Consider the following 16,889-nt stretch of genomic DNA (forward strand, 5'->3'; position numbering starts at 1 on the left):
TTGTAAATTTGTTTTATCATGACGTCAAACGCGGTGCTCGGAGGCCACAGCACAGTTGCAACACCTGAGGATGGGCTTAACAGAGCCCGAAACCGGTCGTGATAATAAAACAAATTTACAACTGAAGCGGTATTTTCTGCCTGTAAGATTGTTTTCCCGATAGAAAGAGCAAATAAGCAGTTGTTATCATCTCACTTAGACGATGAACTGCAATAATTTACTTCCAGAATGATGGACAAGAATTAATTGTGAGCAAAGTTTAAACAGACTGTAAATCGTCCTCTGGACAAGTATGTGGCTAGTAAGGATTAAGGACGGAAAAGACCTACCATAGTTTAATATCGAAATTGGGAAAATGCTGAATAAGCATAGGCTGTTGCATTCTTGGTTCAAAAGAGGACGCGCAAATGACAACAGCCAGACTCGTAAAGATTCGTGCGTCGGTGAAAAGATCTATGCGCGAAGCATACAACAGCTACCACCGTCAAACCTTGGGTAAAGATCTGGAGGAGATCCCGAAAAAATTCTGGTCCTCTGTAAAATCGCTAAGCGGGTCTAAGGCTTCCATACGATCACTCGTTCATTAGCCTAGTTTGGCGGTAGAAGATAGCAAAAAACGGCCGTAGTTTTAAATTCCACGTTTAAGAAATAGTCCATGCAGGAGAATCGTATAGATGTACCATCATTTGACCATCGCACAGAGTCTCGTGTGGATGACATAGTAATAAGTATTCCTGGCGCAGAGAAACAACTGGAAAAGTCGAAAATAAACAAGTCGCCATGTCCGGATGGAATCCCAGTTCAGTTTTATTATTAGCATTTATCGCGAATCTCTCCTCCAGTGCAAAGTGTTAAGTGAATCGAAAAAAGCGCAGGCGACGCCTGCATGTTAAAAGCGTAACATAATGGACCCGCAAAATTACAGACCATTGTCCGTAACATCGGTGCTCTTCAGAATTACGGAAAATATTCTGAGTTCGAATATTACACATTGAATAGTATTGAGTAGTATTCGATCAACTGTGGATGAAGCCCGACCAACAGGCATTACATGCATTGATCAAAAATGATAGTGCATTCAGAATGGCTAGTTTCTAGCTGAAAGCTGAGATCTGCCAATAAAATTTAAAAAGGACGACTGATAGCTGAAATCTATTATTTACAAGTCAATATAACAGTCACTGCGTGCACAACCTTCTGAATGGAAGGTAACCTGATGGTTTAAATTATAAATCCACGAATATGCTACACTCCCATAGGGCTCTCGAGGGCAAGATTCGCTGAATCATAAAACGCACAGAGGCGTTTAATCATTCTTTTCTCGCTCCACACGTAAATGAAACATAAAGAAGCCCTAAGGGCTGGTACAGTAGAAGTACCCTTAGCAGCGCACTTCATTTGCAGAGTATAGCTATAATTGTAGATGTAGAAAGCGAAGCAGATTGATGGTATTTCCCTTATTTGTCTCCAAAATGCTTGTGAAACCGAAAATTACGTGTGTTACAGAACGACATTTTGCTAATAACATGTGAGATATTTTCTTTTAGTGGACAACACACACGACGGGTTTCATAGCCACCTTGCGCCTCCCACCGTATAAATCCCAACCCCCCCCCCCCCAAAAAAAAAAGTTTCCAAGTAATACGCGCTGCAACAAAATCTTAAAATCTATGAACTGGTTTCTTGCTCTGTCAAGTATATTTGCGGGTCATCAGTTAAAGGAAAGCAAATGAAAATTACGGATGCATGTGCTTGAAATAACTTTTCGATCGTTAAAAGGCACTTGGGCAATGAAACCGCGAATGTATGAGGAAGTTTTCATCGCTGATGTCAAAGGTTCTCACTTGCCGTTCTCTTCGAATCTATTATCTTTGATGTTGCTGTTGGTCTGTTTTAGCCACTACAAGCTCACTAATGGCTGCAATTATTTCAAAAGAAGGAGTGCATAAGGGTGTAGCAGGAGTAGTGCTCCTAATTTCATGCTGAATGGAACGACGCGAATGGTGCAGCGAGGATGCACGACAATACCAGATAACACTTTGTACATTGTTGTGCTTTAGGCAGGCATGTTTCCGCTGTTGGCAGCGCAGGAAGGGACGGTGTCTGCGTTCCCTCATGGCGGCGGCGTGGATTTAATAGTTGAAGACGAACGGACACTTTGGCATCGATTTCAGTGCTGAGTAAGTTTCAATATTTTTCACTCCCAACACACTACAGGATAATATCCGCCATTACTGAGCTGTGCATGCTGTATTACGTAGCATTCTATTATTGAGTGTGACCGTTCTGCCTGGCATCTTGTAACTAGACATGTTTGGTCTCGATGAAAATGTGTGAGTGAATGCAGATTTGAAGGTGACTGACAAAAATACATTAGATCTTGTAACTAGATATGTGTGGTTTCGTTGAAAATTTGTGAGTGAATGGGGATTTGAAGGCGACTGACAAAAATACATTAGATTTTTTTTGTATTTTCAAAATCTTAGTACAGAAAAGCTTTTTCACTTTTACTGAGAAAGCCACCGCAGTGGTTAGGCTGCAAACATTACTTCAGAAATTGCTTGCGTCGTTATTTGTTCATTTCCACTTACTGTGGCGAAATGCTTTTTTTTCCTTTCTGTATCGGCAAAGGGTGGAGTCTACTTAGCACTGAAGCATTTACTAGTTACATTTATTATCGGCATTTATAGCTTTGATTTTTCGTAAGACATGGGGTGTAAAGACTCGTATATGTGTGTGGCGCTTTTTGATCTCAGTCTCAGCTGACGACTTAGACCAAATACAGGTTATCTGAATTCGTCAAAAGAAGCAAAAAATCACGTAATTTGTAAAATAAGACAGTATTAATCATAGTTGTTTTTAATGAAAAGGAGTATTGCATATTTGTAATGTTTACAGCATAGCCACTGAGGACGCTTTGTCAGTAGCAGATTGCATTTCCGAAAGAGCGTTTCAGTTTAGAGTAGCTTAACACAGAGAAATACGTAACCGGTAATAATTACAACAGCCAATGCCGAAGTTGTCGAATGAAATAAATGGTTCTATTACTTCTTTTTTCACCGGAACGTATAACGTGTTGTTATGAGGACAACTAATACATGATCAAGCGCAAAAGCATTATGATTTTAGCTCTACAAGAGTTACATTTATAAAATGCAAGTTCGCAGCAGACAGTCTTTGATTTTCGTGAGCAGCATCAAACTTTTCCCAGATTTGTTGATGACGTCTTATTTAATATATCGTGTTAACATCGCTTTCGGCTCAACGTTCTCTTCGGTGGCGAGTTCAGTCTAAAATACTCTTACAGAAATGATTGCTGTGTAGCACTCACGGAGTTAACAAGCGCGGGAAATATTATAAACGCCGATGTTTTTATGTTTCGAGCATTCTAGCTATTTTACTGAAACATCATTTTGATTTGTTATTACATACCGTTAGTGATAACCACTCGTGTGCATGTAACAAGTGCCTGAAAGTTTCTAGACAAATCAGGAATCGAAGAAGATTAAAAATTTTAAACTATATTGTGAGAAATCGTGTGAACTACACCTGGCTTTACTATGTATACTCTCGTCATGAGATTCGACGAACTAAATCTAAATATTCTCCGCTATGTAACAGCACTGCTTTAAATTCTAAATGTTAAATATATTAATCAACTGAAACGCTAATTGTTGTTGAGCAACGACGACAGGGTTGTCAGATGTACCATCATGATATCAACTGCGCTGTAATCTTATCGTTGATGTGATTCGCGAAAGCTGAAGTCACATGCATAAAAAGTAAAGGATTTGTTTATACTCCATGAATTGTAATTAGGTGACACCGTAAGGCTTTCACCAGTGACGCTATCAACATGTCTTGTGCGACGTTGGAATTTTCGGCATGGGTAGAAAATTAAATTTATTTACGTAGTACAGCACTCATTGAAAGTTGATGGTCTCTGACAATAACACACCAAAATTCCCGAACAAAAATAACAGTAAAAAGCTGAAACATTTTTTTAGTGGCGTGTATCGTCTATTAGTGCAATATAACGCGGTCCGCCTCGGAACTTCTTCATCGAATATTTATACTTACGTTTCAATTTTTATTCGTCTACAACAAAGTAACCAGTGCAAACATCAGTTTTATGAGCAGTTCTGTTATTGTGTTACGGTGTCTGCTCAAAAAAACTAAACCAGTTTGCTTCTACAATTTGCAGATGAGCAAGGAACTAAGATTACCAAATAAATTATAGTATATTTCTTAAATAAAAAAACATGTGGTAGTATGTGCCGCTTATATACTATTTTTCAGTCGTTTTTGAGGTAAATTATGTGTATACGATGTAATGTGTGATACTGGCGATGGTAATCGCTGCTCTGATGTCACTTCTTTGCGGGTATTTTGAATGTAATTTCTGTGTAGCGCTATTGATTGCTATATTTGGTTGCTGACGAGAAAAGTTATTTTTTTAATCTGTGCTGTGTATGAGAAAGAAAATACAGTCTCATCCGTTTTTGTGGGAACTGTAAGACATCGTTCATTTACAGGCCTTTTTTCTTCATGGTATGTTTCTTTTTTTAAAAAAAATTCATAATGTGTATCGTAACGACGTACAACTTTTTTACGATATTCCATTCGTATTCTTTTCGATAAATAGTAAAGGTTCTTCTTGTGATAACTGCTTTAGTTTTTACTCTGATATACGGGTATATTCCTAACTGCGAATCTCTACTTGAGCTACATAGTCTCGCTGCATTTTGTTATACGTCCTTCGATTTATTTGAAAAAGGTCTTGCATTGTGTGAGGTATCCAATACAGATGCAGAGATTCTTTTTGCGTTTCTGTATGTGTTTTCTTCCCGATAAATATTTCTCTTGTTAATCTGTGATTGTAGTTGTAACCCCGAAATAATTAATTTCCTGCTACAGTGATCTCACGCGGTCAAACCTGTTCTGTTTGATTTACGCTTGTAGTGTAGCCAAGGACACAACGTAATAGTCGTCAAGGTGTTTAAATCCTCCGACACTGCTCACTACAACATTGATCAAACCTGACGGTTAGTATCAAAATTTCCACTTTATCTGTTTGAATCATCTGGAGCATTTGGTTTATGTAAGAGGTTTCGTTTATTTATCACTAGACATATGTTCCGATATTCTCGTCAAGATGGTATACGATCAATACATCTATTGTTTTTCTTTGACCAGTGGAGATTTGCAGATGGCATAATTAATAGTTGTACCTGAAATTTTAATTTTTGACACTCTGCTGTCTTTACTAAGTTTCTTTTTTAGGTTTCGGTGGAGTAGTCTAGTGTCTACAAATATTCGTTACATTGAGCTGTTTTGTACAGTGTACTGTAGTATGAGCCACAACATTCTGGCTAAATGGCTCTGAGCACTATGGGACTTGACATCTGCGGTCATCAGCCCCCTAGAACTTACACCTATTTAAACCTGACTAACCTAAGGACAGCACACACATCCGTGCCCGAGGCAGGATTCGAACCTGCGACCGTAGCGGTCGCGCGGTTCCGGACCAGAGCGTCTAGAACCGCTCGGTCACAACGGCCGGCCCACAACATTCTCTCGCAGAATATAACTACGTTATTAGTAGTATAATTAATCTAAATTCTTGCATTTTTTCTGTGTATACTGTACTCCGCGCCCATTTTTTGTGATAATTACTTTTGTGTTGTAATTTTTCTCCTGAGCTATGTCAGCAGAACATAACTTAGAATAATGTGTCATATGTTACACCTTTTTTCATGTTTCCACTCGACCCTACCATACTCCGAAACATATATCTGACGCTTGAAGTGAGACAAGCCGTTATAGATTTTCGTAATACTCCTGACTGTAGGGCTCAAGCACAATATCCAAAACACGCCAGACTTTTCATGCTGTAGTTTACTAACGAGAGTGTCCTCTGCCGAAACCCCGCTCTAGCGGCGGAGATCCTGACCGAATCAGAAAATTCATCCCTGCAATTTATTCTTACCGCTGGGAAGTGTTTCCACTCGCAGCCTGAACATACTGCGAGAGATGTTACTGTTGTTTAGCCTAAGGTTATGTGTGCCTCTCCGCTTACTTTTATATAACAAGTATGCAGATTCTCTAACTTGTGTATGTCTGTATGGATTCCAAGTTGTTAGCGGTATGATTTTATAAACCAAACCCAAATAAAAGTAAAGGGTCTAGTAAACTCACATATTTCCCCTTGTATTTCTTATTAGCAAGTCCGAGTTCTTAATTGCTTCTTCTTCAGTGTCCAAATAGCCCGTTGACTGTCGTAGCTTGCGATGTATTTCGCGCTTCTAAGTTCATCTTCTAACTTCGGTTATTATTTTTGGCTTTAGGAACAGTAAAAGTAGCGAATTTCAAGTCTGCCTCTTAAGCGGACTCTTTGTTCAACAGTTCAGAGATTACTATTACCATATAGTATTACTCGAATCCATACTGGTAATGCTAGTTTTACAATGCTTCTCGCAAACGTGACGTCATTTTGACGCAATATCGACAACTGCACGACCGTCAATCGACCTTATAGCAAGGAAGAATATGAATTATTATTGCTGCTCGATTCACTCGCAGCAATTTAAGCTGTCCTTTTACCTACAACCTAACAACACACTCAGAAATCGCTACATATTCGGTTACAGACAAATATGTGTCACAAGAAAAAATACAAATTTATTGCAGCTTGTTCTAGTCGCAGTATTTTAAGCTGTAGTCTTAGGTTGCAGCCTAACCACACACTCGGAAATCGCCACATATTTGGAAATAAAGAGCCAAATATTAGTGAAAACATAAATTTCATTGCTGCTCGTTTCAGTCACAGCAATTGAAGCTGTACTCTTAGTTTCTTGCTAAATCATACCGTCAGAAAACGCCGCACATTAATAAACTGTGATACATTTGTGAGAAGGAAGAAAATGAATGTTAATGCTCCTCGCTTCAGTCGCAGCAATTTAAGCCGTCCTCTTAGTTCCTGCCTAACCACATACTCGGAAATCACTAAATATTTATTTCATCTTTCGCTCTCAGATCAGAGTGAATGTAATAACATCCAGTATTGCAGAAAATACTTGTATTACATTCATTAGAAAGTATTAGAACGTGTTGAAGCTGACATGAAAAAAGTTGCATGTAACGGGATGCGAACCAACAACTTCCTACTGCAGAAACCATGACGTTATTCATTACGCTAGCACACCGCTCTGTAATGTTTTAACTCCTACCTTCAAGGGTTGTATCGTTGATGCGTTATTAAGCGACATTTAATGGTAATAGGGATGTGTTTGTAGTAAATTTTCATTGTTCCATTACATTGAAACGGCGTACTGAAAATTATAAAACAAGTGCGTTACATTTTTAATTTGAAAATTATTAACGATAGTAATTCACTCCTAGTTAGAGCACTCTTCTACGAAGGCATTAACCGTCGATAAATCACTAGGTGACATTATATTTAGCAATAATTATAATAAATCATTCCAAGAATGACGCGGTTTTTTTATATTTCCAGCATGAAATCTTGTGAGAGGCCCGTACAGAATGCTTGCGAAAGTCGCTGGCCGATCATAGGTCATAGATAACATAGATTGCGGATGACATCATCTTACAGAAACCAACATCTAAGTCACGTGACTCGGGTCACAAAGCTCATTTATTTTTAGCAGATCCAATTTTGCGCATTTTACTAGATGCAGAAGCAATAACCTTCACGTATACCTAGGTTAGCCTTGTTATTGTATCCTACAGATAAGGTAACGTGGCGAAAATCTCAGTTATGTCAGTGAATTACTTTAAAATACTTGCAGAGGTATTTACATAAGTTGAAAGTTAGGACGGATGTTGGTCCTTGGCTGTAAAACTTGGTGTATGACTAAGATTTTGGGACGACATATCGTTTGTATCCAGCTCACTACACCAGTAGAATAAATGTTTTGAAATATATTACGCTTCATACCTTGATATCGTTTCGGTGTCTGTACTGGATTAAACGAAAGTAGAAAATATTTTCTGTAAATCCTTCACATTATGCACATAAACGAATTTTCTTTCATACAAAAGCTTACTAAAGCATTTCACACATGTTCTTGGGGAATCGTTTGACAACTAATGCTATTTTTGCTTCCAATTCTGTGGAAGCGGCGAACTACAAGAATTCACAGTGCAAAAAAAAAGTAAGTTCAAAAAATGTTCAAATGTGTGTGAAGTCCCTAAGCTTACACACTACTTAACCTAAACTGTCCTAAGGACAAACACACACACACACACACACACACACACATGCGCGAGGGAGGACTCGAACCTCCGAGGGGACCAGCTGCACTGCCATGGCTGCAGCGCCTGAGACCGCTCGGCTAATCCCGCGCGGCAAAAAGCAAGTGTTCACTAAAGAACAATCATTCTGTCGCTTGTTAAAAGAACTGTCAATACGTTTCCACTTGACCACATGTAAAAACGATAACCACTGCTTTATTATTAGCAGTTTCAAAGAAACTAGATTAACTGCACTGCTACATGTGTAGAAGTAGTACTGCAGTTCGTTGAACTGTCAAAATCAATGCTTGATTTCAGTTGTAAATGAAACTGTAACTGCCAGCTCCACTTCACACAACGGGTAATGACAGGGACCCCGCTTTCTGCCCCGGCTCACTTGATTTAGATGTTGGTTTCAAGCGTTGACACGGCAGAGATAGGGACATGTGAGGTCTTTGTTATATATGGTCTATGTAATCGATCATGGCCAGCCGTTGTGGCCGAGCTGTTCTAAGCGCTTCAGTCTGGAACCGCGCGACCGCTACGGTCGCAGGTTCGAATCCTGCCTCGGGCATGGATGTGTGTGCTGTCCTTAGGTTGCTTAGGTTTAAGTAGTTGTAAGTTCTAGGGGACTGATGACCTCAGATGTTAAGTTCCATAGTGCTCAGAGCCATTTTTGAGCCGATCATGCGGTCGTCGATATTGTGTGTGTCGTCAAAACGACGTCACGTTTGCAGGAATTGTTGAGAAACGAGCTTTACCCAAACCACAGAGGTTTGACATCAAAGAATATTTTGCATTCAGTAAATAAGACAGAGAAACTACTGCACGTAGTCGGCAATGGCAAAGACACCTCTATGATTTTCTTCATAATAACGTTTGCTGACACGATAAAATTACGTGCTTTCCCCAACATTAGCGTTATTGTTTTTAATCTTTGAAATCATTCTTTCGTTTTTATTTCGAGCGTCTTTTACATTCTTTCGTTACTTAAAAACATGCTAAATCGACACATTTTTGATAGATATGTAATGTAGTAGTTCCTTATAAACAATTCGATTATTTTTTCGAGAGGACATGGGTATCATTGTTCAGATCACAGTGAAAAGTTTTATTTTTGTAACTCGTGTGGCTATGATATCTCTTCTCTATCTACATAATTGTTCTGCGAATTAACGAAAATTGTGTGTTAGAGGGGTACATTCGATACCAAGTGGTTCCCAAATGACCATTACGAATTTTGATGAAATGTTATATAATCATACACATGTGCCCCGTAATCATTGGTAAGGCTTCACGGTCACTGATGCAGTACTTCTGGAGATATCTCCGCAAGTATTGAATCAGCGAAAGTTAAAATTTCAGGAAAATCCTTGATGGTCATGCGGATACTTTTCCGAAATTAGACCTCTTCACACCGACTTCTGTACTACATGTACGGTTCTTCCCGTTTCTTTCCCGAATAACGATGGCGAAAATGAGTGCTCCCTCCTGAGGGTGTCGCCATTAGTGTAGTTTTCTCTACAGGGATTCACTATTGTTGATGCGTTCGGGAATCAAGAGTATTTCCTGTTCCCTCTCTGCAAATGCATTATTGAAATGATGGTAACAAGTTTTCGCGATGGGAACGACGTCTTTCTTGAAATATCTGCTAGTTTTCCATTTCTACTTCAGTGGATGAACAATTAAACATGGCGGTGAAAATTCGCTCTACTGTTATTTGTATATGCGCAGTGCCCTTTGCAGAGCATACAAGTTTCATCAGCAATCTTTTTCGTAAACAAGCAACAGTTTCGAACATCAGACCTGTAAACCGAAGCACGATATATGCTTTACCCACATGGCACTTAACACCTGTGACTCTTCATTCGCGTATCCGAAGGTCACCACATTTTTTATCTTTCGTTAGGTGAACTACGTTGCATTACTTCATTATGTAGAATTATATTACAGTTTTTTTTCTCGTGGCACTAGCGACCCGCTCGTGCTTCGCACATGTAGCACTAAATATACACAGCCGCACGACGTGCTACGTTAAAAGGCAGACTGAAAAACCCTGGTCCAACTGCGATTCAGTCACATGACCTTTCGGTTTGCAGACACGCACTTGGCCGACAAGGTTCGCTTTTGTTTGGAGTTGCGGCTGTTGTGTACTTAACTGCTTTCCCGCCAAATACCGCCTCCTCTGTAGGTGACCAGCTCATAGTTTCCAGCATTGCCATGAGAAGCAATTGAATATGGAACAACCATCTCAGGTCCATTAGTGATGGCCTTATGAAAATCCCTACTGTAGTTTCAGAGATCAGCCTGAAAATACAGAAAGAAACTGCAGTTGGAGACTTTAAATTATAATTTATATAGACGATACAAACTAGAAGAAGTAGGAGCGCACTACAGTTACATTTCATTTTTTTCTGAGATTCGTTTCGTAATTGCATTGTTAATGTGAAGATGCTTTTTCTAGCATGTCGTTTCTCTTGTTAAATTCCTAACCACTAGGGTTGCAGCTTCGAAACCTGCCTCGGGCATGGATGTGTTTGATGTCCTTAGATTATTTAGATTTAAGTAGTTCTAAGTCTAGGGGACTGATGACCTCGAATGTTAAGTCCCATAGTGCTTAGAGCCGTTTGAACCATTTTTTAACTAGGGTTGCATGAATTTGACATTCAGCGAGAACATCATTCATTCTTTGTTATTTATTTTATTTTCGGAGTAAGGCCGTGAGCGACAGAAGCGACCGACTGTGAACGACTTCTGCATACGCGGCACTCCAGCGACAAGCAACACCATCGGGCGAAAAACTCGGGTGTCCTGCATGCTAGAGACCAAGTCGCGCTACATGATGGCTGCTTAGAGCCAACCAGCTGTTTCTATAAAACAGCGCCCCTAAACTGTTGAATACTGTAGCTAGAGAATAAGACTACAAAATTAGGTTTACTTCAGAAAATAAAACGAAAAGCTATTCTGTGCGTGAAATTTAAAAAAGAAGGAAACTCCATGGAGAATTTCATAAGTACTACCAACTACGAAGATCACCAAACAAATTCTTCGAATACACGTGGATGAGCAGAGGAGCAGTCGACTATCTCATCAATAAAGTAAATGCGAATGCTATTTACATGATCCAGAACTTTTTATAGCCAATAAAAGCGGAAAAACGATCGGCTACATGACTAACCTTAGTCTAAATACACAGATAGGTCAACAACAAGTTGATTTCTTTTATCTTGGCGGCTCGCACATGCCCGCCCAGACGCCGGAGATTGCTGCGTTGCCAGTTGCAAACGACGCACGCGCCAAGAGAAGCAGCACCATAGTATAGTATAGTTCACAAACTTAAGTTTAGGAGGGAGCGCGCAGTTTATGAAGTAAAGCCACCACGGCCGCATTAACCCTGTCGCTACTACAGAGACGTGCTCCCCACATTCTGCGCTGTGCGCAATTTTGTCATCACTGCACTGCTCGACTGTGCTGACACATGGTGTTCCGACTGTCTTGACACACTTATCATTAGATTTCACAAAAACTATTTGGCCCAAAAATTTGATTATTTTTACACTTCTTCTTGACTGATACCTTCCCCCCATAAATGACTTAATTTTGTTTCGATGTTCAACGCAGTTATTGTGGAGCATTGAATGCAGTGAACCATTGCACGAAATTGTGAAGTTTGCAGAGGTAAAAGTCCATAGCGTATACTTTCCGTCACAATGTTGAGAATGAAATGTGGACAATATACCTAAATTTACTGTATAACGTTATCTCATTTAATTTAGGTATCAGGTAGGTGTCGTATGTAATATTGAGAAATATTTCGTCTTTCGCGAATGTAAGAAAAATTTTATTTGTACCATAGTCATTTCGCTTTTTTCTAAAAAGTTCTGATGAAAATTGTCGAAGTACACAAAACTGAACTGTTGTTGTTGTTGTGGTATTCAGTCCTGAGACTGGTTTGATGCAGCTCTCCTTGCCACTCTATGTTGTGCAAGCTTCTTCATCTCCCAGTTCCTACTGCAACCTACATCCTTCTGAACCTGCTTAGTGTATTCATCTCTTGGTCTCCCTCTACGATTTTTACTCTCCACGCTTCCCTCCAATACTAAATTGGTGATCCCTTGATGCCTCAGAACATGTCCAACCAACCGATCCCCAATCCTATTCAATATTTCCTCATTAGTTATGTGATCTACCCATCTAATCTTCAGCATTCTTCTGTAGCACCACATTTCGAAAGCTTCTATTCTCTTCTATTTATCGTCCATGTTTCACTTCCATACATGGCTACACTCCAGACAAATACTTTCAGAAATGACTTCCTGACACTTAAATCAATACTCGATGTTAACAAATTTCTCTTCTTCATAAACACTTTCCTTCCCATTACCAGTCTACATTTTATATCCTCTCTACTTCGACCATCATCAGTTATTTTGCTCCCCAAATTAGCAAAACTCCTTTACTACTTTAAGTGTCTCATTTCCTAATCTTCCCTCAGCATCACCCGACTTAATTCGACTACATTCGATTATGCTTTTGTTGATGTTCATCTTATACGCTCCTTTCAAGACACTATCCATTCCGTTAAACTGCTCTTCCAAGTCCTTTGCTGTCTCTGAAAGAATTACAATGTCATCGGGGAACCTCAATGTTTTTATTTCTTCTCCATGGATTTTAATACCTACTCCGAATAATTTCTTTTGTTTCCTTTTCTGCTTGCTCAATATACAGATTGAATAACATCGGGGAGAGGCTACAACCCTGTCTTACTCCCTTCCCAACCACTGCTTCCCTTTCATGTCCCTCGACTCTTATAACTGCCATCTGGTTTCTGTACAAATTGTAAATAGCCTTTCGCTCCCTGTATTTTACCCCTGCCACCTTTAGAATTTCAAAGAGAGTATTCCAGTCAACATTGTCAAAAGCTTTCTCTAAGTCTACAAATGCTAGAAACATAGGTTTGGCTTTCCTTAATCTTTCTTCTAATATAAGTCGTAAGGTCAGTGTGGCCTCACGTGTTCCAGTATTTCTATGGAATCCAAACTGATCTTCCCCGAATTCGTGTTAGTATTTTGCAGCTGTGGCTAATGAAACTGATTGTTCGGTAATTTTCACATTTGTCAACACCTGCTTTCTTTGGGATTGGAATTATTATATTCTTCTTGAAGTCTGAGGGTATTTCGCCTGTCTCTCCCATGGCCGTCAGTAGTTCTAATGGAATGTTGTCTACTCCCGGGACCTTGTTTCGACTGAAGTCTTTTAGTGCTCTGTCAAACTCTTCACGCAGTATCATATATCCCATTTCATCTTCTTCTACATCCTCTTCCATTTCCATAATATTGTCCTCACGTACATCGCCCTTGTATAGACCCTCTATATACTCCTTCCACCTTTCTGCTTTCCCTTCTTTGCTTAGAACTGGGTTTCCATCTGAGCTCTTGATGTTCATACAAGTGGTTCTCTTATCTCCAAAGGTCTCTTTAATTTTCCTGTAGGCAGTATCTATCTTACCCTAGTGAGATAAGCCTCTACATCCTTACATTTGTCCTCTAGCCATCCCTGCTTAGTCATTTTGCACTTCCTGTCGATCTCATTTTTGAGACGTTTGTATTCCTTTTTGCCTGCTTCATTTACTGCATTTTTATATTTTCTCCTTTCATCAATTAAATTCAATATTTCTTCTGTTACCCAAGGATTTCTACAACCACTCGTCTTCTTACCTTGTCAGTGAGGTGCAATGCACAATGTGTTTGTCACAACGGACAGCAAATACTTGCCAAAACATAGATCAGTTGACGAAAATATTGAATATGATGATGTAGCCAAAGCAGCGAAGCAAAGAATAGCGTCAATCAAGTAGCTCGGCAACGTACGAGCCGAAATTCTGCTCTAAATAATACTTTTAATACTGTCGCAAAGGATATATTTCAATATGTATAGTAAAACAGCGACTGCGGAAGAGAAGATATACAAACAAAACAGATAACATGAATATTGTATGTGTGCCTTTTCATTGTTTTTAATTGCTGTGAAAGGAAATATTGGAGGACTAAATTAGAAACACCGAAAACTTATTATGATTATAATGAAGAGACAAAGAATTAGAAATTTCAAAAAATTACATTCAAACGAATAAAATTCAGACGCTTCGATATTGTATTTAAATAAACAAAATATTAATCACAGAACAAAGTTTGAACTCAGAATCTTTCGCACAGCAGTCAAACACCATTACGCTACCGCAGCTCTTCAGTCTGACAGTTTCCTGGAGGACTCTAAACCTCACGCAAAATACCGACACTGTTGGTTTGACTGTGAATTATTCACGTTTCGTCGAAGTACAATAGGAAATAAACAATTACCGCTGTTCTTTATTGCGAAAAAGCGGTTCGTGAGAATGATACAATCACCTTTCCATGCTATCGCCTGAATTAGGACGCCTATTGCTTGTTTGGTTTAATTAATTAATAGAATATGAAGCAGTTGGTATAAAGAATGCTTTTTCCAAACTTTCTATAAAAGAAAGTCTGCTATCAAGACCTTGCTTTTGTTCAATTACTTTATTTATGACGGAACGTTTCGAAAACTGAAGCCACTCGTCCATGGTCTGCACTGCAGTCAAGCTCTGGCAACGTCGTTCTCTATTCATTGGCTGACTGTTTTTTGTGATGCCAGATGCGCAGAACGAACCTAAGCTCGTCCGCCGTCGGGTAAGACTCGCACGTGAACTGTGGCTTAGTGGTATGCCGGCACGGTAGCTCAGCGTGTTCGGTCAGAGTGTTAGCTGCCCCCTGTAACAAAAACTGAGTTCACCGATCAACAATGAACTGAAACGCTGTCTTACGGCTTCCGCCCCGAACCAATGAAACGGACGAAAGCGAACAAAATGACATAAAAAAAGTGGTAGTGTTACAGTTCTAGTATACGTGTTTCGAAAAAGTTGTGGGTTCGATTCCAACTTCTTCTCATTTTTTAACTGACTCAGTTACAATTATGTATACTAAATTTTATCTGTAGTGTCTACACTGCATAGCTAAGTACATTTTTAAGGTCTTGCCAAAGAACTTGATCTTTAAATGTATACACACCTAGCCCAGTGTACCACACACATTAAATTCCTAATAAATTACAAGAAACCATTAAATTTTACAGATATTTGGTGTTGCTAACGTAATTCATCACCAGTCAGTGTTACGGTCAAGCGTTTTAATTAATTTAAATAGTTTGTAAAATTAAAGCATACAAAATTTTTGAAAAGAAAGTCAAACGTTTTGTGTATGATTTATCTAAATGTATGAAATAAAAAATATTTGGGAAACGTTCGGTGCACCTTACTTTTGTTCATGATTTCGAGCATCATTCAAAGGCACGTAGAACGTTTCTCCGATCTTATTTCTTTTACACAAATCCTTTCATAAAATATTTGACTGATTTATTTCATTTTTTTTATTTTTAGTTTTTATTCAGAAAGCATGGTCTTACTGACTTGTCATTTGTCTTCCTAACGTACTTGATTCGAAGGAAACCTTTTTGACATTTAAATACCGCACCAGTGTATCTTTTTATGTGCAAAATAGCTAGGTCTTGAGCAGATGAAATCTTTGACACTTCATTTACGTAGCTTGGCAGCAGTTTCAATTTCTCCACAACTCATTAATTAAGGTCTCGTTAATTACACTGATTACGTTCAAGCAGTCACATATTTTCATGCAAACGTAGACCTCAGGCTTGTCGCTTTGATACCCCGATTACCGTTCTCTCTCCCTTTGTTTGGCTATGAAGTTTCGGAAAAACCTCATGTAGGGAGTCTGGTTTTCGCTCTGCTCACGCGTTTACGAAACGTATCGTGTGTTTATCATATGAAAAATAGGCCTTTCTGCGTGCTGTCATTTCCAGAAAACGCCGCTTCGATATCTTGAAACGTGTATAATATACGATGATTTATACGACCACTTGATTCCCGAAGCGCAGGAAAGGATTCGGGCGCGCTGCGAGCGACCCGTCCGCGGACATAACAACCAATATCTCAAGAATGAAAATAGATATCATTCCTAACTCAACTTTAAATTCAGTTTAGTTACATTTCATACGCTATAATGTATGGCTTTAAATGTTCAGTGTATGTCCATTCTCTCCTCCCGGTCCTCTTTCCCAGCACTTTTTTCGTGCGTTTTTCACCGTCGTTAAGAGTGAGGTTAGTTTCGGCGAACTAATTTGCGTGCGTCTACTGAGATTTATAATAGTTTTCCGAAGTGTGCCAGAAAGTAATCCGGTACTTGTGAGTAAAAAATCATAGTATGTATTTTCTTAATAGCATGATACAGTTGCTGCTGAGGTACCCCTGTTTGTGGGGGGTAGGAAACAGAACATATGTAAGTACAAGGGTGCATCAAAAAGAATCATCCGTTAAAAAAATCATAACTATTATGTTATTTGAGGTAAATGCGTTAACAATGTACTGTTGGAAAGAGTAAACCAAACTTTCCAGTTTTACATGCTTCCCTCAATGTAGCTGCAGTGTGCGCGTACTTTAGTTCTAGTAAAAATGGTGTCGGGACAACAGAAAGCGTTTTGTGTTCTACGTTTTGCACAGTAATGGTCAGTAATAACTGCTCATCGTGACTTTCGTACCAGGT

The 16,889-nt window shown here is 39.1% G+C and overlaps 1 protein-coding gene across 3 annotated transcripts in view; it reads left to right on the forward strand.

Moving 5' to 3' along the window:
- Positions 1-1,858: 1,858 nt before the first annotated feature.
- LOC126266831 (autism susceptibility gene 2 protein homolog) overlaps positions 1,859-16,889 on the forward strand; it is a 49,755-nt gene continuing 34,724 nt past the window's right edge. The window contains exon 1 of one of the 3 annotated variants that reach the window (XM_049971391.1): positions 1,859-2,180. The gene's annotated coding sequence lies outside the window, so the exon portion shown is untranslated. The remainder of the gene's footprint in view (positions 2,181-16,889) is intronic. The other 2 variants (XM_049971390.1, XM_049971389.1) reach the window with 2 other exon arrangements.

This window comes from Schistocerca gregaria, chromosome 4 (genome assembly GCF_023897955.1).
Source record: "Schistocerca gregaria isolate iqSchGreg1 chromosome 4, iqSchGreg1.2, whole genome shotgun sequence".
NCBI lineage: Eukaryota > Metazoa > Arthropoda > Insecta > Orthoptera > Acrididae > Schistocerca > Schistocerca gregaria.